General features: G+C 42.0%; 1 long non-coding RNA gene and 1 other non-coding gene across 2 annotated transcripts; both read right to left on the minus strand.

The window, feature by feature from the left end:
* Window positions 1-825: 825 nt before the first annotated feature.
* Window positions 826-1,040, minus strand: LOC129073996 (small nucleolar RNA U3). The gene has a single exon (XR_008529484.1). It is a non-coding gene; the product is annotated as a small nucleolar RNA U3 (small nucleolar RNA).
* A 17,050-nt stretch (window positions 1,041-18,090) lies between these two features.
* Window positions 18,091-23,339, minus strand: LOC129073954 (uncharacterized). Its single transcript, XR_008529480.1, has 3 exons — window positions 23,111-23,339; window positions 20,925-21,027; window positions 18,091-18,179 (listed from the first exon to the last, which is right to left on the minus strand). It is a non-coding gene; the product is annotated as an uncharacterized LOC129073954 (long non-coding RNA).
* Between the last annotated feature and the right edge of the window lie 380 nt (window positions 23,340-23,719).

A 23,719-nucleotide genomic window follows, 5' to 3' on the forward strand; every position in this document is an offset into this window, starting at 1 on the left:
CTGGATCTTGTGGAAGTCAATTTCTTTCACCAGATTAGGAAAGTTCTCCTTCATTATTTTTTTCAAATAAGTTTTCAATTTATTGCTTTTATTTTTCTCCTTCTGGCACCCCTTGTTCAGATGTTGGAACATTTAAAGTTGTTCCAGAGGTTCCTAAGCCTCTCCTCATTTTTTTGAATTCTTGTTTCTTCTTTCTGTTCTGGTTGAATGTTTATCTCTTCCTTCTGCTCCCAATTAGTGATTTGAGTCCTGGTTTCCTCCCCTTTACTGTTGGTTCCCTGTATATTTTCCTTTATTTCACTTTGCATAGCCCTCACTTTTTCCTCCATTTTGCAACCATACTCATCCAATTCTGTGAGCATCCTGATTACCAGTGTTTTGAACTGTGCATCTGATAGGTTGGCTATCTGTTCATCACTTAGTTCTACTTTTGGAGCTTTGATCTGTTCTTTCATTTGGGCCATATTTCTTTGTTTCAGTATGCCTGTTACGTTGGAAGGGGTGGAGCCTTAGGTACTCACCAGGGCGGGGCAACCCAGGTCTCTGTGTTGTGATGTTGTACATGCGGGAGGGGTCTGGGGGGAACAATGCTGTTTGCTAGGCTCCCAACCAACTTTCAGTCACTTTCCCCGCTACCCACAAGCAAATTGGGCCCTTTGAGTGTTGATTCCTGGATGAGTGGGTTTGTGTACATTCTAGGACCCTGTGGGTCTCTCCAACGAACTCTCCTGTGAGGCTGGGAGTTTCTCCCACTGTCTCACACAATCCCCATAGGTTTTTACAGCCAGGGGTCTTTTTTTTTTTTTTTTTTTTTTTTAACAAGAAACCACTCAGACAGCGTTCTCTCCCTCTAGCTCTCCCAAAGGGAAAACAAGAACGATCATCAATGGCAAGTGACAGTTACTGAAGCAACACCAAATGCCAGCTTCACGCTCAGGAGAGAACACCCCGTCTCTTCCTCGTGGTTTCGGGTGCTCTACACGTTCAGAGAAACTTCTCTAGTAAAGAACTATAGAAATGATCCCTGAAAGTATAGTCTTCAGCCAGGGGTCTTGAGGCTGTCTTTTCCCGCACTGGAACCCTGGATTGCGCAGTCTGTCTCGTTCCCAAGCTGTTCCTCATGGTTTATCTGCACACAAATGTGGGACTTCCCAGACTGCCAGCTGCAGCCTGGTCTGCCTGGTTCCCCAGCCGCTGTCTTGTCACACGTCCTCTCTGCCCAAGCTGCCCATCTCTGCCCCTCCTACTGGTCTGGATGAATGTTTCTTCTTTAACTCCTTGGTTGTTGGACTTCCATACAGTTCAATTTTCTGGCAGTCTGGTTATTTTTTGTTTTTAAATTTGTTGTCCTTCTTTTGGTTGTGCAAGGAGGCATAGTGTACCTACCTACACCTCCATCCTGGCTGGAAGTCCTGTTTATTGATTTTTTTAAGAGGGAGAGAATGAGAGAGAGGGAGGGAGGGATGGGGGGGAGAGAGAGAGAGAGAGAGAGAGAGAAACATCAGTATGAGAGAGAAGCATCCCATATGTGCTCTGACCAAGTATGGAACCCACAAGCTAGGTATTTGCCCTGACTGGGGTCAAACCCACAACCTTTTGGTGTATGGGACAACGCTCCAACCAACTGATCCACTTGGCCAGGGCCCACTTCTCCTTTTTAATATTTCATGTATTATCAAAGTCAAAAACATTTCTGCCCTGGCAGGTGTGGTTCAGTGGATTGAGCACCGGCCTGAGACCTGAAGGGTCGTCAGTCAATTCCCAGTCAGGGCACATGCCTGGGTTGCAGGCCAGGTCCCCAGTTGCGAGCATGCAAGAAGCAACCGATTGATGTTTCTCTCACACATTAATGTTTCTCTCCTTCTTTTTCCCCTCCCTCTCTCCCTTCTCTCTAAAAATAAATAAAGTCTTTAAAAAAGACATTTCTTACAAAAATAAATTAACAAAAAAACATTTCTTGAGAACAGATTAGATTGTAAGGATTGGACATAGGCTGAGTACAGTTTAGATGATAAGAACTGGACAGTGGAAAGCAAGACGTACGTGGTCCCTGCCCCATGAGGATAGAAGATTAAGCAATAAAGATACAGGAGGTCAGGTGCGACACAGAAGTACAGTGGCTAGGAGAGCACAAGCCATCAGCAGGCAACTAAGTCTTGGGAGATGTATTGTAGAGAGTAGTAAGAGCAGATGCTTATTGTAAGCCAGACCATGTTTTAAGCACTTTACTTATTCTGTACACTGTATGTTAACTCATTGAATCCTCACAATAACCTTAATCCTCACAATAATGTTAGGTAAGAGCTGTCAGTATCTTCATTTTTCACATCAGAAAACTAAGGCATGCAGGGGTTAAGTGACTAGCCAAAGGTCACACAGCTAGGAAGTGCTGAGCAAGGATTCAAACTCCAACACACTAGTGTTATGAAGCACCACACTCAGCCGCCCTTCATGCTTCCCTGAGCAAATGACATTCTGGCTGAGACCTGAAAGATAAAGAACCATCAAAGAGGAAGAGAGGAGGAAAATGAGAATTTTGAACATGTATGTATGCCTCACTTGAAGGTGGTACATACAGGAGCTAAAGTAAATATTTTGCCGCAAAAAGTATGAAAGATCCTTCCAGCTGAAAATAGTTCTCTTCTTTTTTTTTCTTTCTCTCTCTCTCTCTCTCCCCCACCTCCCCCCACTTCCCTCCCTCCCTCCCTCTTTCTTCTTTCCTTTCTTTTCACCTAGACCTTGGTCTAGAAGAGGCTGTGCAGGGATGAGGTGCAGCCTGTTCTGGCAGAGGTGGTCTGGACTCTATCAGTTTCTCTGGGTGAAACACAGACCTTGGTGACAGGGTTCCAAGGGTTTTTAAAGACCCATGGCAACAACTGCCAGGGCTCCTGGGAAAGTCCCCAGGCATCCAGAATCCTACGGCTTTGGCAGTCCCTTTGCCCCCTCTTGGCCTCATTTCCCAAATGGACCCAACATCAATCAAGCACAAGAACCTAAGGCATGACCTAGCAAACAGCTGGCAAACTAATTTTAAAATCCAATTTAAAGCTGTGTATGTATAAGTCCCTGTATATTCCTCTAGAGGGTTCTGTCTTTCAAGCAGTAATTTTTTATGGCAAATAAGGTCATCTGTATTTTGATTCCCATCAAGCCTGAGTGCAGGGCCTGTAGCCTCTGGTCAATGCTGATCCTCTTTAAGTACCCGCATAAGCAAGTCACAGCTTGGAAGTCAAGGTGACTCCAGGGCCCAAAGAGAAAGGTCAGGACAGCTGACATTTATGGTGTTAACAATGTTGGTGTGTGTTTGGCTTTGGCAGAAAAGAAGGCATAGAAGACATGAATTACAGTTGCTGCAGAGGAGGAAAGCGAGGCTTCTGGGATCTGCCACATGTTGTCCGGCTTCCTAAATCTTGGGCTCCCTCTAGCCTCCTGCCAAAAAAAGAAAGAAAGAAAGAAAGAAAGAAAAACAGAAGAAACAAGAGTGGAGAGAGAGCAAGGTTCTGGGACAGGGAATGGTGCAGAGAAAGCAAGACAGGGGGCAGAAAGGGGATACAGCCACCAGTACCTCGTAATACCTGTTTGTCTAACTCAGACCCCTGTTTTTTGGGTGATTCTGTGGCTGCCAGGTCTTGGTCTCAGGCGCCAATGGTGAGATAAAGCATCTTGTCCCAGGGCCAGCAGCACTGCCTATCCTGTGAGGATGACAGCATTTTGCTTCTCTTAACAAATGCCTGTTGCATTCAGCAACGCAGATTTATTTGTCTGGATTTTTCTTCTGAGACCTAAGCTGGATAGATACATCTAGAAAATTTCTCCATTTTTTTTTTTTCCAGGCACTTTCTAAATTTCATTGGTTTTGCCTCACACTTTTTGTCTCAAATAAACAAACTTTTGGATAACCCAAAATGATCCTTGACTGCCTGAAAGGTAAGCCTGCTGTGACTGTGCCCCCGCACCTCCACTGCCCCCCCCCCCCCACACACAAGCCAGAGTCATCATCCATGCAGGTAAAAGTTTTGAGTGATTGGAAGAAGAGATCGATGCTGGACAGGCATCCTGGAGAAGAGAGGAGGGGTCCTGGCTAGGACAGGCGGGTCAGAGTAGAAGGAAGTTTCTGACAGAAACACTTGATAATTTGCTTGCTGTGGTGAGACCCGGGGAGGCAGTTCAGGATATGGCTCTCAGGAAAGAAGGCAGTTCTATTAGGAGGTGAGTAAGGCAAGGAGCCAAGCCTGAGGAGGGCTTTTCCATGACGTTATAAATGTGACTTCCTGGGGCACGATCAACAGTGTCTGCGGCCATGAAGTGGTCACAGTTCCACTAGGCAGCTCATGGGCTAATGGAAACCAAGCCCTAAGTACATGCTAGGGCCTGGTGTATGGTAAATGGCCTCCAAATATGAGCCAGTATCATGATTACTATTGAACAGAAAGCTACTTCCCCAAATATTTAGCCATTGGCCCAGTGTTGTCTTCAAAAGTAACCTGGTTCATGTCTGAGCCTCTTGGTTTTGTTTCCATAATAAACGTCTCAGTGCCTTTCAGCATACCTGATACTGTATGGTTTCTAGACACACCACCATGGTAAATCTTCTATAGACAAGTTATCGATGGCCCTTTTAAACATTTTAAACACAGTACTCATGATTGAATCTAGTATTTCAGGTTTTTACCTGACTGAAACTGGAAAAGCTGGCATTCATCCTGCCTGTCACCTACCAGACCCAATAGAGAGAGACAGAGCTTGAATCTTTATGGGTGCTTTATTCAGATGGCCGGTGATCTGAGAAGAAAGCAGGTTTGTACCCTAACAGATCATCTTACATTTCCTTTCAAGCCAGCCTTTTTTTATAAGGTGGCAAGAGTGTAGGTAAGGGGTCTGGAATTCCAGGGAAAAAAGGGTACCTAAGGGATTTGGAATTCAGGAAAGAGGTTAATCAGATAAAAGCTGAAGTCCAGCAATTTTCCCTAACATCCTTCCATCCACTGACCATTTTCTTTATCTGTATCCTATATCCTGTGTCCTGTGTCCTGGGCAGTTTTCTTTATCTGTGTCCTGGGAGGCAGACTGTCTCTCCCTGGAACACAATGGCTCAGATACCACCTTGACTGCTTACGGTCCCCGTGGAACACCAAGGTCTATCACGGGTGGTCTCCTGGAGTCAGGGTGGGCTGTATCTACAGTTCCTGAAACAATAGCTTTTTACAGGCATTAACTACTTGGCTTATTAACTATTACCTTAAACTAAAATTTTCCAGCTCTTGACTCCCCGATCCTGGCCATCCGAGAATACAATGGAAAAGAACTCCTTCAGTTCTCCCACCTGATTATGAACAAGTCATTATGCCAGGCATGTGTGAAATGCTGGAGATATGAAAATGAATAAAACACAGTGTCTGCTATTTGCAGTAGCCCCAAATGGGGCTACTATCATCATACTTGAATGGATCAATAAATTGTGATCTATTCACACAATGGAGTATTATATGGTAATGGAAATGGACTATGACTGCATACAATACAAATGATTCTTACAAATGTGATGTTGATCAAAAAAGCCAGGTACAAAAGAGTACACACTATTTCTGGTCTATCTTTTAAAACTGTACAAAAACATGTGAAACTAATCTACGCTGTTGAAACACTGGATAGAGGTTTCCCTGGGGAGGGAGACTTAGAGAGTAAGAGCACACAGAAGGGTTCTGGGGTGATATGTTTGGTTTTTTTAATCTAGGGGCTGATTGCATACATATGTTCAGATTGTGAAAATTCTGTGAGCTGTACATTCACAATATGTGCATTCTGTTCTGCTTGGATATTACATATCAATAAGAAGTTAAGGGGGACAATATCATGCATAAGATCAAGCTAATTGGAGGAGACAGAGAGTGAGATAAATTTAGTTCATCATGGTAAACACCATGATAGAGAAATATATAATGTGTGATACAGTGATATAGACAGAAGGAGAAAGTGACTGAGGTTCAGGAATGGAACAGAATTAGCAGGTCTCTTGGAGGGACTCTAAAGTAAAACAAGAGGTGAACTTCATCCTCTGAGGCTGGATACTTGGGAAAGAAGGTGAATACTATTTTATATGCATTTCTAGAGAGAAGGTTGAGATGTTAAAGACACTCACCCCTGAGGGCCTCATCGGTTCTCTGATAAGAGTGGAAGTGAGATGTGAGAAGAGAACAGGATGATAACTAAGAAACCTGGGGATTGAGAGCCAGGGTCAACCAGAGATAAATTGAAAAAAAAAAAAAAATTGATGGGTTGTATAGAAAGAGCACCAAGGAGACATAAACCATAAACTTGAAGTAGAGCCATTTTCATTAGTTGGGTGGTCTTTTTCAGGAATATAAACAGAAAATCCGGATTTAGGATTTTACTTGAAAGATGTAGCAAAAGCAGAGCACCTGGCATTAGTGAGAGAGCAGCTTCAAATATCAGCTCCAGGGTTCAGCCGTGTGCAGAAAACAATAGTCTGTGATCCTAACCCATCCCATTTTCCTTTCATGGCTCTGATCACTACTCAGCCTCACTCCAGGTTCTCTTTCTCTACGCAACAATTAAGGGTTAGGTGATCTCTAGAGAGCCCCACCTTGAACCAGGCCTTTTTTCTTTTGTCTACACAATTTCCTTATGATCAGTTTTGAGTACCTAATCTTATCTGATACATTCCATCTCCAAACCAGAATTCTCTGAGTTCCATACCTGTTTGTTCAACATGATCAAATTCAGTATGTCCAAAAATTAAATTCATTATTTTCTTTTCCACCCTCTTCTAGTCTTTGACCCTCTTCCTCCTTCTGAGTGTTTCTTTGGGCAGCATTGTCATCCACTCAGCTGCCCACAGCAGGTGCCGAGCCTCCAGCCCTCCTCACCCAATCAGGCATCAAGACTGCCAGTTTTCCTTTTTAATAGCTGTCTTCTCTGGGGCAGTCTCTTCAACTCACCTTTATTTTCTAAATTTGAGCCCTCTCCTTTGCAACAACTTTATGACCAGTTGCCGATTCTATTGCCACATGCTGCCCTGGTGGTCTTCCTAGAACTCAAATGATCCAGTCACAGTATTTTTATTAATGTGGCTAAAATAAGATCACCCCGTATCAGAACATACCATAATCTCTCATCTAAAGGATCTTTCTTTTCTCTCTTCTTTATCCCTTCATGTTCCTTGTCTGCTCTTAAAATATTTAAGAAAAGTCTTATATTCACATAGTATTTAAAAAATCAGACATTATAGAAAAGTGTCAAATAAAAAAGCAAGTTATCTTTTTCTCTCTCCAAACCCCAGTGCTACTTTTCAAAAGTTACTACCAGTTCTTTCATATCCTCCCTGAAAAAAATGTCTATGCATACCTGTTTATCTATTTTTTAACAACACAAGTAAGATCATATTGCTGTGCACATTAGTTTTTTAACAAAACACATTTAGAGGGTCTTTCTATGTCCACATATACAGTTCTACCCCCTGTTTTAGTGATTGCATACTTTTCCATTACATAGGTGTATCTAACCTGCTGGTTGATAAATATTTAAGTGCTTTCCAATTTTGCAGTAAACATCCTTGCCCATGATTTTGGCATAATTTTGCCAGAATATCCCTTGAGTAAATTCCTAGTGGTAGAATTGCTGAGTCAGTGAGAACAAGCATTCAAAATGTTGACATTGCTAAATTGCCCTCCAGAAGAGTTGAATCTGTTTACACTCCCAGGAACAGTGTAGGAGGGTGCATATTTCCCCATAATCTTGTCAACACTGGGCATTGTGAAACTTTTGATCATCAATCTGATAGATGACAAATGGAGATTGTTTTGTGATGCATTTCTTTAATTATGAGGTGAAGACCTTTCTCATGTCCATTAGCTCTTTTCTTTTTCTTTCTTTTTCTCTTTTCTTTTTTTCTTTCCCTTTCCTTCTTTTCCTTTTCTCCTTCCTCCCTTCCTCTCTCCCTCTCCTTTTCTCTCTCTTTTTCTTCCTTTTTCCTCACCAGAGGCCATGCTTATTGATTTGGGGCAAGGGGGAGAGGGAGAGAAACAGAGATCGGTTGCCTCTCATATGTGCCCCACCTGGGGCAGAACCCGCAACCTAGGCATGTGTCCTGATCAGAAATTGAATCTGTGACCTTTTGGTTCATGAGACAATGCTTCAACTAACTGAGCCACAGCAGCCAGGGCTATTTCATTTCATCTAGAAATAAATTTTTTTTTAATTGTCTTTGGTGATTTTGGTTGCTTAGAATAAATAAGAGTGAAAACTCACTATGAGTCTTCAACATCTACTTTTCCCACTCATGTGCTCTCATGTGTGTCTGAGAAAACTTGAAGATGAAAACATGGCAAAAGGCCAAAGGGAAAGGTCAGATCCTGGCACTTTCACTGGTAGGAGCCGTAGGCTTGGCATGGGCAGGAGTCCAAGGAGAGAGTGGAGTGTGTACACACCCAGTCATGCCTGCAAGGACTACCCAAAGGAGAGATTGTGAGAGAGAAGGTCCAGCCAGAGTCCAGACACCATGAATGCAGTCCAACATCTAAGTGAAATTCTCAATCCAAAGGGATGTCTAGGGCAGTATCTCTGAAATAGATTCTCTGGAATAGGGCACCTCAGAACACTGTAATTTAGGCTGAACTATGGGCAGTATCCAGGGTGTGTGTTGGTGGTGGGGGTAGGGGATCTATTTTTGACCATTTATTTTGTAAAGTTTGTATATTTTTAAAAAATTAAAATTCAGTTGTCTCCCTGGGGACAAGGGATTTCAGAAGAACCAACACAATGTAACATGAGGGTGGTGTCCTTGTCACAAAGGGCTCTTCGGTGATGCTGGTACCTCAGAAGCAGGTTGTCTGGATTTGGGAGCTTCCCATGCAACATGTGCCATAGAAATGCCTAATCTACCTAGGGGAGCTGACTAGACTGAAAACTCTTCATCCACCACACTCCACATTCTAGAGATAACTCACTTCTGTTTTTGATGTTGTTGTTAATCTTTTTTAACTTATAGAAATAATTCTTGCAAATTTTTACAATTGTAAATAACACAGGGATATAGAAAAAGTATAAATCCCCACAGAGGTAGCCACTGTAAAGTTTGGAATTTAGATTCCCAGAATTTATTCTATGGATCCAAATATATTATACACTTGTATATCTGGACTCACAGGTATACAACAACTTAAACTTTTTTTATCCTCACCTAAGGTTTCCTTCATTGCTTTAGAGAGAGTGAGGAAGGAAGAGGCAGCAACATTGATGCAAGAGAGAAGCACTGATTGGTTGCCTCCCATATGAACCTGGACCGGGGACCGAATCTGCAACCTAGGTATGTGCCCTGACGAGGAATCAAACTTGCAACCTTTCAGTTATGGGACAAAGCTCCAACCAACTGAGCCACACTGGCCAGGGCTGTATAAAACAATTTTAACAAAAACAAGATGATAGTCTATATTGTTGCACATGTTTTTCACACAGCAGACTATCGTGGACCTATTTTCAATCTGTACAGATAGATCTATCTTGGATTCTCTTTAATAGCTGCACAGTATTCCATTGTGAATCAATTAAATTAATGTTTCAGTTTTCCTATTTGTATCCATTTAAACTGTTATATTTTTGCTAAAATAACAATGCTGATATAAATACACCCAACATATTTACACATAGAATGCTAATATTTCTTTAGAATGTATTGCTAGAGGTAGAACTGCAGAATACTAGGGAATGTGAATTTAAATTTATGAGATGTTAGAAAGGATATTAACTTGCAGTATATAGTTGAGCTTCAAAAATTATATATAGAATTGTGTGTGTGTAAGTGGTGCACGTTTCTAGGGAGAGATTCATAGCTTTCTTCAGACCTAAAACTTAAAAAAAGCTGTGAACCACTGAGTCACAGGGAGCTGGCATTTCCCTGTGGCTCTGAACCATGGGTAGTGAATTTGCAGTTCTGGAGCAATATTGAGCAGGCACTTGTCCAGCAAGGGCCACTTCTGTCCAGGTCCAGGACTACCTATAAGGAGAGCAGACAGTAGCATTCACTAGCATGTCTTGCCCCTAGAGTTAAGGTGAAGTGCCACTCAAAAACATAATTATGGCCACAAACACTTCTGTGTTCTTGGATGGCACTTGGGCGCAACTAGATCAGATATGTGTGATGTAAGGGTCAGCTGGTGTTCCCGGTTCTCAGGTTGGGAAGCCATCTCCACACTGTCTATAGCTTTGTCTCCAGGCAGTGAGGACAGTGGCCAGCCTCAGATCGGCTTCACCACCTCTCCTTGCCCATGTCGTTCTCACACCCAGTGTCCATAAACCCAACCAAGTGGGACTACTCCCTATCAGAGCCAGACTCAAGTCTGTGGTAGTCCACAGTCAGGGGCCTTACACTCTGCAGAGCCATGGGCTTTAAGACTTTTAAGACTTTTAGAGTCTTACATCTTCATTCCAATCCTCAAAGGGAAGGAAAACAAGGCTGACTTCCAGACGGGGTACAGGCAATCTGGACCCTGACTTCTGAACTCCAGCATTAACAATAATAACACTGCAATGTTTCCAAAAGCTCAGTGGTTCTTAACTGAGGAGTATATTTTTTGCTGTCACAGCATGGTGGGTTAAGGGGCAAGGTGCTATTGGCATCCAGTGGGTAGAGGCCAGGGATACTGCTACACATCCTTCAGTGTACAGAACAGTTTCACACAACAAAGAATTTTCCAGCACAAAATGTCAATACTGTCAAGTTTGGAGAAACCCTGCAAAAATATTCTATTAATAGCATCTACATACTATTTTGAACCAGAGAATGATCACACTGTTGATATTTATTTCCACATGTTACTTGGACCTGCTCACATGAAGTTTCTGCCTGGACCATCCTGGGTTGTCTCTTTTACAATCACTTTCACACAAACTCAGAGAAATCCATTTCTTAACAACTGAGGTTGAATTCTTGGATTACTTTCTCCTCTCAATTGGTCTAGGTAAGTGGTCTTCAAATTTTTGAAGCTTTTAACTCCAAATATGTATATACTTTAAATTACATGCTACCAGCATATTTTAAAGTAGATATTGCAAGTTTCTCATCATAAGTGCAGGTGAAAGTTTGTAACTTTCATTATATTGTAAATATTGGCATTTAAAAAATAATAAACCATCACTCCTAAATATATCCAATAGAATCTAAATATTGCAGAGTTAATATGTACCATCATTCATTTTAAAAATGCATGAAGAAAAAATAAACACTTGAACAAATCCTCCTTTAATATTAAGTGAGAAAAATTTCTACTGTTTCTTTTTCTCTGTGGACTCCAATCTATCTCTCCAACAGAATTTTATAATAATGTAACCTATTTTATATCTTGAAAGTTTTGATCACCCTATCACCTACTCTGTACCAAAATATGCATATAAATTAAAATATATTAAGAAAATGTTTATTATAAGAGAAATATTTTCTTTGGCTTGACTTATCAACATAAAATCAGTACACAAATTATCAAAATATGAAATATAACTTTATAACTATCAATTAAAAAATGAGTGTGTTTTATGAAGTGGAGGGTTTTTGTTTCCCCAATAATTTTAAAAGTCATGGAAGAATATTATTTATTTTTAGAAAGGCACAGGGTTCATTTAATTCTAATCTTATTTTTCATTTTATAGATGTTACTTGTTAACCCTGTTCATATAAATAGGTAAATAGTTATGAGAAGAGTTTTGTTAGAACAATTTTACTTAATGTTTTTAATTTCTTCTGAGTTAAATGCTAAAAAAAAAACAAAAATCTACACAGTGATCTGTCATCCAAATTATGTTAACATCCATCAGTTAAAAACATCACAAACTCATTCAAGTACATAGAAACAAAGGATTAGACAAGATTTAACTTGCAAAAAATAAAATTTGTTATCAGAACCATTCATTTTCTCAATACCTATACCTTTGTTTAGCACCCCAGAGATTTAGCTGAGTAAGAGGTCTTCCTTCTTTTAATCGCAAAAGAGAAGGGCCACTTGCCCAGGTGGCTCAGTTGGTTGAGTGTGTTATCTTGTGCAACAAAAGGTTGCACGTTCGATGCCCAGTCAGGGAACACCCCTAGGTTGCAGGTTCAGTCCCCCATTGGAGACCTTACAGGAGGCAACTGATTGATGCTTCTCTCTCACATCTATGTTTTTCTCTCTTCCCCACTTCATCTCTCGCTAAAAGTCAATAAAAAATAACCTCAGGAGAGGATTTAAAAAAAAATTTTTTTTAATGGAGAGAGAGAAGAGCCACTTGTGAAAGGGGAATTGGAAGATAAGAATTTATTCTTCCATTTCAGGCCGATCAGTTTTAGAAAATAGTTCACATGGAAGTTGGGGATCTGGAAATTGATTCAATTAAAACTATTAATGTCTGAACGGATCATGAAGAGCTTCGTGTAGTTACAGTACCCTATCCCAATTTGCAGACTGCTTATCTAGATCCTTGCTATTCAAAGTGTGGTCCATAGTCCAGCAGAATCAGTACCACCTGGAAGCTTGCTAGAACTGCAGAATCTTGTTAAAATGCTTAGTTTAAGGAGATCCCCAGGTGATTCATAGGCTCATTAAACTTTGAGAATCCACAGCTTTCAGCAAAAGTGTCCATGGTCCTGAAGGATAACACTTTATTTTTTTACCCCCCACCCCTACCCCACCCTTGTATTACCCAGGAATCTCACTTTAATCATACTTATAATATGGGTCTTGCAGGCCTCATGAAGGTGTAAGGTTATTACCACTGATTCAACCACTAACTGGATGACCTAACAGGTTTCAACACTGGTTATTTATTAGAATCACCCGAGTTGCTTTATAGATTATTTTTTTACATTTTTCAATTACAGTTGACATACAATATTATATTAATTTTGGGTATACAACATAGTGATTAGACATTTATAAAACTTACAAAGTGATCATCCCAGTAAGTCGTTGTGGACCTGGGTTGCTTTTAAAACATACCTAAGGCCTGTCCTAAACCTACAGATTCTGACTTACGTCTAGGGTGGGATCCAGATATCAGCTAATTTAAAGTGCTCCAGTTGATTCTAATGTGCAGCCAGGGGTGAAACCACAACTGTTCCTCTGAATTACTTTCTTGAGAAAGGTTGCCCATTACTCTGAATCCTAGCTGTTGTAGTTGTCAAGGGACCCCAGAAACAGATCCTGTCAGTTCTAACCTGCCATAACCTAATATATAAAAATTGGGCTGAAGCCTCCAACCCAGCTGGAAGCCTGAAAGGAAGGAATCCATGCAGGAACCAGTAAAGAGGAAAGGTTAGTTCCAACAGGACATACTGAGTGATCACTCTGCCAGGCTACCTTCTTCGTGACAGATGCCACAAACCCTTGGGATTACATATAAAGGGTAGCATCACTTCAGATCAAGGTTGGGGGCAAAGACTAGAGCTCTGCTCCCCAGCAAATGAGAAGATCTCAATTTCAGTGGATCCTAACTATGACCTGGTTTGTACTGTCTTCCTTTGCCAAGCCATTAATTACAGTGCAGTTAAGCCAAAATCTCTTTACATTTCTGCTTCATGGACTGCCTTTTTTAGTTAATTGGACTGTAAGAACACCAACTACTCAGGCTTCCTGGAGAACTGGGTTGCCTGGAGGACTTAAAAGCTATCTAAGTATTGTATGGCAAAAAACCTTGGCAAGCATGTAAGGTCTCTGTGAATTGTAAAGGCAACATCATTGAGGACAAGGTCACATGCTCCCCACCAATTCAGCATTCTCTCTCCTAGGAGTGACTCTCTCCTCCCTCAGAGCAGAATTGGGCAAGACAAAAGATAAAGAAGTTCCTTCCTACTTCTACCCCAACAGACTCAGGTTAGCAGGGGATGGAACAGGATCTTCCTTTGGCTTCCTGTGGAGGGAGTTTATGATGGAAGGATTCCAAGGCCAAATCAGGTATCAGTGGGAAGTTGGTCCAAATGCACTATGCCAAAAATTTAAAAATAAATAAATAAATGAGTGGAAAAAGAGAGATGAAAAGGTGGGTCAGGGAGCCTCAAGTACCAAGCAAACAAAGCTGGAGATGGACACAAAAGCAAGTAGGTATATACTAGTAGGACAAAGCTGACAATCATCCAGGGGCAGATTCAGCCCTCAGTTCAGGGTGAATCTAAATTAAGGCCAGTCAAAAGATTCCTGAAGTGTTGGGGTGAGGTCTAAAGAGGAAGTCTCCAAATGGTATGCTATCTCTGAGGAATAGTACCAGCCTTCAGATGAAGCTGAGGATTGCAGGTGGTAAGTATACGTGATAGTAAAAACAATCTCAACCTGTCCCAACAAAGATACAGGCGTAACTTGGAGTTACTTTGGGTTTGGTTCCAGAATAAAGCAAGTATCACAATAAAGTGAGTCATAATCTTTTTGTTGGTGGAGGATCTTGTCTTCAATTTTTAACAATTGCAGCACCTGCAAAGCTCAATAAAGTGAAGCACAATAAAATGAGGTATGCCTGCACTGATGATTCAAATGAATACAACCATGGCTCTAGACAACAGCCAAGTGGCTGGTCTAAGAATCAGCATAAATGGTGAGTAAATCCTTATAGAAGTCCCTTGGCTCAATCCTAAGAGCTCCATCCATACTTGGGTGAGACAGATTTAAATCCTCATGCTTGGGCTCTTTATACACCCATGAATGGCACCGTTAGAATTTCTGGAAAGCATCATCAGAATCATGAAAGCTCCACCAGAAGCCAAAGTAATGGGTGAGCTAGAGACTAGCATCCTATTATTTAGAGTTCTTCTATCCTCCCTGTGCCTTGTTTTTCCCAAATACCCCCTACAAATGAACTAATTCATTTCCCTGTCAATGAGGTTGAGCATCTTTTCATATGTTTGTTGACAATTTGTATCTCCTCCTTGGTGAATTACTCACTTACACACTTTTTCTAGTTTTCATTGGGCTGTTTGTCATTTTCTTATCAATTGGTACTGAACCCCTTTAAGTGTTGCAAATATTTTCTCCTATTGTTTGTTTTTTACTTATACAGTAATCTTTTATTTTTATGTAGTTAAGGCTACCAATTTGTGTATTTTGGATATTTCAGCTTGCTCGCAAAAGTCTCTCAAAAGTGTAAAAATATTCTCTTATCGCTTTTCCTTTGTCATACTAACCAAAATTAAAGGGCAGTAACAGCATTGATGAGAGAGCTGGGAAATGATATTCTCATATCCTATTGGTAGGAATGTGAGTTTTTACAGCCATTTGGAAAATAATCTGTCTGTAACTACTGGCATGTAAAAATGCACATATCCTTTGTCTAAGCAACCCCATGTTGAGTCATTTTTTCCACAAAACACTGGTTCACAAAAGAATGTATAGTGAGGAATAGAATGAAGAAATAAAATGGAGTCACTGTAGTCAAACTGGTAAATTACTAAAATCAAGTATGTTGACACATGAGAAAAAGATTCTATTCTTGTTTTAACTAGCCTGGGAACTTAACCTTTTGAATTTTCCAGTCCTGAATCAATGCCTGGATATACACCAAACCTCCAGAAAATCTGAAGAACTAAGGAAAGAATGTTCACGTTTCCAGACCACCTGACATCTATTATCCAGACCACCAGCCGCCTAGAGGATTACCATCTCAGACCAATCCAGAGACTAAGAATACAGAACTGATTCTTCTCAAGAATGTGCTCCTTATCCATGCTGCATCTACTATAGGATGAAGACCATTCTCAGCAATCAGACTATCGACATTCAAAAAAATGTCAACATCACTCTGAAGGGATGAAGTGATTGTCAAAGGCCCCAGGTGCAGCTTGTGGAGACACCTGAATCACATCAATGTAGAACTCAGTCTCTTAGAAAGAAAAAGAAGAGGCTCCAAGTTGATACTACCTTATTTTAAGTTCTCTAAGGTACTGATGAACTTCCTCAGCATATTCAGTCACATTTATCACACCTGAACCAAAATCTGATGCATAATCAGGCTGGGAATAAAGATCTGAATCTACCAGCATAGGGGAAACTGTGCTTAAATTCAGCAGGAAGTGAAAATCTGACTTGTCTACTGTTGTCTACTTCATACACATCCTCAAATGCCATCTTATAGCTCCCTGTGCAGCTGTTTCTGTCTTCTTTCTTGGGCTCATCCATGTAGGTAATGTAGGTATCAAATCCTTGCTTGGCTGAAACATGGATCCCACAGTCAGAGAGCACTTTCTTCTGGCTTGAGGGAAGACAGTTTCTGATCAAGAGAAATACCTGTGTTTTGATCCCCTGGTCACAGGTCCTCCTGTACTGCCCATCCTCAGTTAACAAACCTAGCACTGTTCTTTTGGGGGATCCTGGCTGAGCTGGACTCTGGTTATCATCTGACAGGCATCAGGACCTTGAGACACTGGAGCCGGGACTACTTGGCTCTTAGAGCTGCTGAAATGAATCGCTTTAGTCTCCACAGGCTGCTGCAATCAGGGAAGGAGAAAGAGAAAAGCTGGATTCGTCAACCTCTTTCACCAGGAGCCCCAAGGATGCAGCAAATCTCTAGGAGGAAGAGCACTAAGACTTGATATTCCCCGCAATTATAATGGCTGAAAGAATGACTCTTTACTAAAATAACTCTTAGCTTTTCTTTCTTCCTCAGAATACTCTGAGTATTGCCTAGTTGTGTTTCTCGTTTGCAAACTCTAGTCCCTGGAATAAATCTTTGTCATTTATTTCTAGCCAAAGTCTCCAGACTCTTTTTGAGTTCATTTGACAGTACAAATGTTAGGACAAGAGTCTCAAGGTCTGGGCAGTTCTTACTAAATGGTATCTTGCAAAAATGTTAAAATGTAGCACAGTATTTTGTAGATACAGCTTTAAACAGGATATGTTTGACAGGAACTCAACAAGATGAGTGTAGCCAACTGCAAAAAAATCAGTGTGTAATTGACCAAATAGTGTATATAAGCAATAGCTAAGCTGCCCTTCAGGGAGGCAGAGCTTTGAGTGTGAATCCTGTCTCATTTACTTGTTGCAAATAAATAAAACAATCAAATGACAACCGCATCTTATTGTTAAATAGGACATCCCAAGCAGGGAACCCCTTGAGTTCTGGTAACACATTTGGCAACTCAGATAGAACTCTCCTAAAGGGACCCCCTCTGGGCCTGGCGTGGATGCTTGGCGAAGCAGTCAGCAGCAGCAGCAGCTCGTCCAGAGCTTACTTGCCTATGTCTCCACTGGATGAGGGATCTGTTCTATAGGTGACTCCTGCTTGATGTTGACCACTGGAATGGCCACCTGACCTGCCTCCACCATGAAACAGAGTGACTACGTGAACCTCTTTTGTTCAGTGCATCAGAAGGGAGGTGGGTAGGTCAGCCCATGGTTGCTTTAATTAGTATTTCTATTCCTGTTTTGGATATAGGATTGTCAGAAGGATAGTTTAATTTCTGGTTCTCTCTTGGTTGCAGGTTGGTTGTGTGACACCAGATTTAGGGCCCCACCTAGGTCTAACTCGAGGGTTGAGGAATAACTGTAGGGTAATCCAAAACATCCTCTGGTGACAATCTCTGGTGGTGGTATTTGGTTGTCAGGGAACCCTGGGTCACTGATAGTGTCTTTGGTGAGCTAAAGGTTAAGAGATCATAGTTTCTACCATCCTTTAGTTTCTGTTTTGTAGAGGTGGATTTTGTTCTTTGTGCATATGTTTGCATTTGCCTTTTTTGTCTTATGTGTAAATATGCTGGCTATGGGGAACTCAAATTCGATGCCCGAATGCAGCCCCTTCAGGTGCATCCTCCAGAAATGGATAAAAAGAGCTGTGTTTGTTTCTTTAAAGAAATTAAGTGCTTATACAAATTAATGTAATAAATGGGTCAATGGAAGGAAACTGCCCGTCCTGTCCAAGGTGAATTCAGGAGGCACTGTTTTCTAAGTGCAGCTTCTTTGCTTCCTCAGGTTTCAGCATATCCCATGAGATCATTTACTTTATGCACAAAAGCTTCTCCCCTGCAACCCTCTCCATCCGTGCTTCCATCCAAGGAGTACACTTTCTGGAGTACCCACAGCCAAGGTGGAACTCATCATGGGAAATAGGAATGGCATCCAAGCCTTGCAGTTCCCTGAACAACAATGAGGTTCCCATCAGACTGGCCTCATGGTTTCCAGTGGAGGCGATCTCGGATAGAAGAGAGGATCTCTTACCTAGAAGACAAGCAAGACTGAGCAACAAAGGTTTGGCTGTAGAATTCAGGGGCCAGTCCATGGTTATTGGTGTAAAGATATATGCGTGGGGTTATTTGGTAAGAAACTGGTTTCATCTATGAGCCAAAAAAAAAAATGAAGCACATTTTGTAGGCTGTTTTAATAAGACTCCCACTGCTTCCCTTTGTCTGAAGGATAAGGGGAGAAAAATTACATGCCACATCTCTCCAAAGAGTCTCACTGATATAAAGAGATGTTCTATTAGCAGATGTGATTTCAAAAATTTTTCCAAGGGGGTGATAACACAGGCCATATGCCCTAGGAATACTGAAAATTAAAGAAAACTAAGATTACCTGATTGAATTGGTGTAAAAAAAAAAAAAAGAGAGAGAGATAAAAGTCTGCTATGATTTGAAAATGTAGGTAGCCCTGGCCAGTGTGTCTCAGTTAGTTGGAACATCATCCCGTATACCAAATGGTTGTGGGTTCAATTCCTGGTCAGGGCACATACCTAGGTTGCAGGTTTGATCCCAGTCAGTATGCATACGGGAGGCAACCAGTTGATGTTTCTCTCTCACATCAATGTTTCTTTCTCTATCTCTTTCTTTCACTCTCTCCCCCCTCCTCTCTAAAAATCAATAAATATATATTTTTAAAAATTATTTAAAATGTAGGTAGAATCAACCATATGTATGTATTTTGAGTAACAGAAGCCAAAAGTTTGGGCTTCCTAGCCACATAGTATGGGAGGAAGGTGGAAATGACACAGGGAAATGAACTGCCTGTAGTGTGATGAAAAATTTGTTAGGAAATCAATTACTGGTTCCCTGTCCATTTATCTGCAAGGATGGTTTTGAGTGGACAGGTAAACAGTCATGCATTCCCTGTGTCAGTCCAAATCAAGTCAAGACTCTTGAGACTTCAGCCTCTTTTCTGAGCAACAGCCTATTAGCTCCTCCTCTCTCCTCCAAAGCTGTGGGGTGGAACAGGTTGAGGTCAGAGAGCTTGCTTGCTCTCTGTATCCACTAGGTGCTTCTAAACTGTGTCCCCTCCTTGAGAAATGACCCTCACTCAGCCAGGGCACAGGCCCCTATGGCTCTCGGAGTCTGCTGACTGGCAGTGGAATGGGCTGACCCGGGCAGTTGCCCTGCTGTGGAAGCAGCAGATAGAGCAACCCAGTGTCTGTCACAGCTAGATGCACTTGCAGAAGTTCAGGAACCGAACACTGCACTGCTAGGGTGTGAGCTGGGAGGGAGACAGGGAGGCCACACCACCCAGAACCTCTTTTAGCAGAGTGGGTCTGAATTGTGGAATGTGAAACAAAATATTAATCAAGGTATCCTGGGCCTGTCCTCTGCCTCCCACAGTCGCACTTGCCTAGAACATGGGGAAAGCCTTGGGGGAGGCCTTTTCAGCTTCTTTTTTCTAGAAGTCCAGAAGCTAGAGGGCTGATAGGAACAGCAACCTATAACTGTTGTAGGAGGTGACTCTGCCATTGTGGGCATCTTCGGCTGGAGAGAAGAGGTGAGGCAGGGTGGTGCCTTATGTGAGTAGCTTTTCATGACATTGCTAATTCTCCTTAATTTTCCCTCCTGTTTCATTATTTTAACTACCTCTGCCTGCAGCTGTTTCTAGTACCTTCTTGAGCTCAGAATCAGAGTTTCATGACTAATGTTTCTAAACTGGGGGTGGGAGTGGAGGGGGTGGGGGAGCCACAGTCTGTGAAAAATGGAAACTAAGGGTATATAGACCCCAAGTGACCTGCTCATCTCAAACCTTGTCCCATGCTGAACTAAAAGGGGGCAATGAAGTTGTATAGGCACCATTTAAAAAAAAAAAAAAACCTGGGTTTGGACTACCCAGGATCTTTCAAAATGACAACGGGGCAGCTTTCACAATGGCCATGATAATGGGACCAGTAGGCTCTACAAATTAGGTGGGCCTTACATTCTTCATGGAGACCACAGTCTTCATGAAAAACACTCAGAAAGACCCTGGCCAAACTATGCTAGGAAACCAGTGAGATCTGGCTTAAATTACTACCAATTATTCTGTCCTGGATCAAGGCACCACCTAAAGAAATGCTTACGTAAAGTCCTTTTGAATTTGTGAATGATAGGCCCTCCTGGGCTCCTCCCAAATTTTATGATACCCAGACCCATTAATAGAATAGGCTGTTAAACATATTATCCAATTAGGAAAAGTAACTGAAAACTTTAATTTGAATTTACCAACACCAACAGGTACACCCATATGATCCAGGGAACTGAGAATATTTAAAAACCTGGAAATCAGGATCCCTGTGAGAACAACAGAATTCAATATGGACAGGTCCTCGTTTGGTATTATTAACAACTCATTCTTCTCTGAAACTGTAAGATAAAGCTCCATGGATGGGATATAGCTTTCTCAAATGAAGCCAATTATACCACTCAGTGAGGAGGAAGAAATAGATCCATAGTTCTACTGTGAACCAGTCTGACCTCAAGCTGCCCTTCAAAAGACAAGTGATGCCCACTTACTATTATATATTCCTGTTCTCAGAAATCCCAGAACCTAGGGTACCCCATAAGTCAGGCAGCCAGAGAATTTCACTCATCTTACTCAAAGACATACCCATTCCTGTTGAGCAGGAAGTAGTTAAAGTATGACCTATGTCCCCATGCCCTCAAGAATGGGGAATGAAAAAATCTTAGGTAGAACTGTTAGATAGGACAAGGTTCTCAAGGTCTGGGCAGTTCTTACCAAATGCTGTCTTGCTAAATGTAAAATGTAGCACAGTATTTTTGCAGATGCAGCTTTAAACAGGATGAGCTTGACAGGAATTCAACATGTTAAGTGTAGTCATCTGCAAAGAAGAAATCAAATGTAATTGACTAAATAGTATACATAAGCAATGGCTAAGCCTCCCTTCAGGGAGGCAGAGCTTTGAATGTGATTCCCCTGTCTTCTTGACAACTACATTTTATTCTTGAATAGAACATCCCAAGCAGTGAACTCTGTGAGTTTAGTAACACAAAGATGTTAAGTTCATCAGCATTTTGTGTAGGGCAAAAATGAGAAACAGCCTGAATTTCAAACAGTAGGCAACAGCTGAATGAATTGCATGGTGGAGGTAATTGCATTCTGTAGTATATTTTACTGTTATTAAAAATAATGATTTGGGCCCTGACTGGTGTGGCTCAGTGGACTGAGTGCCAGCCTGAGAACCAAAATGTCGCTGGTTTGATTCTCAATCAGGGCACACGTCTGGGTTGTTAGCCAGGTCCCCAGGTGGGACTGTGCAAGAGGCAACCAAACAATCTATCTCTAGCACATCAGTGTTTCTCTCCCTCTCTTTCTCCCTCCCTTCCCCTCTTTCTAAAAATAACTATATAAAATCCTTTTTAAAAATGCCTATTAAAGTGCTAGATACTGTGCTAAAGACTTTACTTGCTTGATTTCATTTAATCCTTGAAGCAATCACATGATAATATTATTCCAGTTTTACAAACAGAGGACACTTAAGTGTAGAAAGGTTATTTGCTCAACACTCTTAAATAAATGACAGAGGCTGGATTTCATAACCCCTACTATTAACCAGGATATTACACATGTTATGAGCAAGAAAAAGTAAGCAAGTATGAACAGCTAATCCTAATCTTCTTGGCAGGAACAGCCCCACCGTGGAGTGGGTAGCATAGAGGTATCAGGGTTTAATAAGCTAATCATTGAATTTAACTAATTCCCTTTTTCCGACTCCATTTTGGTCAAATAACCTTGTAATTATATTCTGGCTTCCCATATAGATTTTTCTGCGGGAAGATAATGCACTGGCCAGCCTACACATGCAATTTGTTCCAGCTGGCAATTTTATTACTTACTGTGAATTAACAAATTGGAATTCTGCTTTTTCTTCCTTAAAAAAAAAAGAGGTGAAATACACTAAAACAAAATATGAAATAGTCTTAAAGTTTTTTCATGAAATTAGTTTTTAAAATAAAAATAATATATAGTCTTTTCACAAATATGGTCATTAAGTCTACTGATGAGCCCCCTTTCTTTACCTTATTTGTCAAAGCCCCTACCATAGCCCAAGAGCTTCCGTTGTTTCCCAACTGGTAAAGTCCTCTCCTTCTGCATGCACTCAGAGGATTGTTCGTCATGAGGATAAGCAGCAGGAGGTTGCTACTGGGGTCTCATGCCTGTCCGCCGGGATAATATACACTCTATTCCAGGAGCAGGCGCCTTCCCAACAACACCATTAAACCCGATGTTAACGTGCTTGGGGCCACAACAACAGCAGCCCCTGCCAAACCTGCACCCAGTCTGCAGCCCCTACCCACCAGACGAAGGGACAGCCATCCTCTTTTCCGCTTGTGGGCTCCTTCCAAACAGGGACTCCATGAAATCTGTTCCTGACTCCCTACTCTTTGTTGGCTCAAGTTTTGTTCTTTTTTCTTCTCTCCCTATAATTTCTTTCATGGGCAAAACCAGGACAAACGCAGGTGGACATTTTAAAGTGAAAGCTTCATGAAACATACTGTTTCCCCTCGTTAAGATGTCTGCTTAACCACATACAAGGGCTAAATAGGGCTTTCCCTCAAGAACAATATTCAAGTCTCTTGAACAGAAGATTGAGATGACACTCCAAACATCTATTCCCCCCCCCCCGCCCCCGCCCTCAACGACGTAGGAAAAGTCAGCGAATGCAAGGTCAGCTTTGTGAGAGGCCTCCTTTCCTGAATGGAGAAAAGAACGGAGCAGAAGGATCAACAAAGGGAAGGGCCTCTCAGCAACTTTAGCTCTGGGTGTGGAAGGAAGACTGCAATCGTTTAAATCGACGACAGAACTTTCACTATTCTGATTTTCAGTCATTTTCACCAAAGAGGCTTTAACCAAGAAATTACATACAGGAACACGTCTTTCTAGCCAAAAAAGAAAAAGATTACTAGCAACTAGGCGTCCCTCCTCAGGATTTCCAGCTGCCAGCAGCATGCAAGGGTGGGGATGGATCGGGCGGTGCGAAGAATCGTACGCTGACCAGCCAAGATGGCCACTTTCACAGGGCTGAGGGGCACTGGCTCCCTGTCACCCGGGCATCCAAACGCGGGGCCGCCAGAAAGACCCACGGGAAAGAGCCAGAGGACAAAACCTTCACGATTCCCATCGCCACCGCTGGGGGACGCGACCTCACCGCCAGACACTGGGGCCAACGGTCAGCAGGGAGGTGCCATGTCACAGCACAGGGGAGCAACTCCATTAAGCCGTTGTCGCTTTTCCTCCCACATCATACACAGAAGGGTACAACGACTCGTACACTCGTGTTTCAACTTATTCCTTGTTATAAGTGCTTACGATAGTTAAACATTCGCCGGAGGAGAGAATAACCTCCACTCCCTCTCACTGCCTCGTAGAGTGGTTTCGCCCGAGCTACCCTCGGCGCACCGCCCCTTCACCCCCCGCGCTAGTGGCGCATAGGCTCGCCGCTTAGAGAGGCGGGCCCGAGCCCGGCGCGCGCGGGCGCTGTATATAAATACTGCGCCGCGTCGCTTGCTTGG

The sequence above is a fragment of the Pteronotus mesoamericanus genome, unplaced genomic scaffold (assembly GCF_021234165.1).
Source record: "Pteronotus mesoamericanus isolate MK-2021 breed Mesoamerican mustached bat unplaced genomic scaffold, CSHL_Meso_final contig_44, whole genome shotgun sequence".
Lineage (NCBI taxonomy): Eukaryota > Metazoa > Chordata > Mammalia > Chiroptera > Mormoopidae > Pteronotus > Pteronotus mesoamericanus.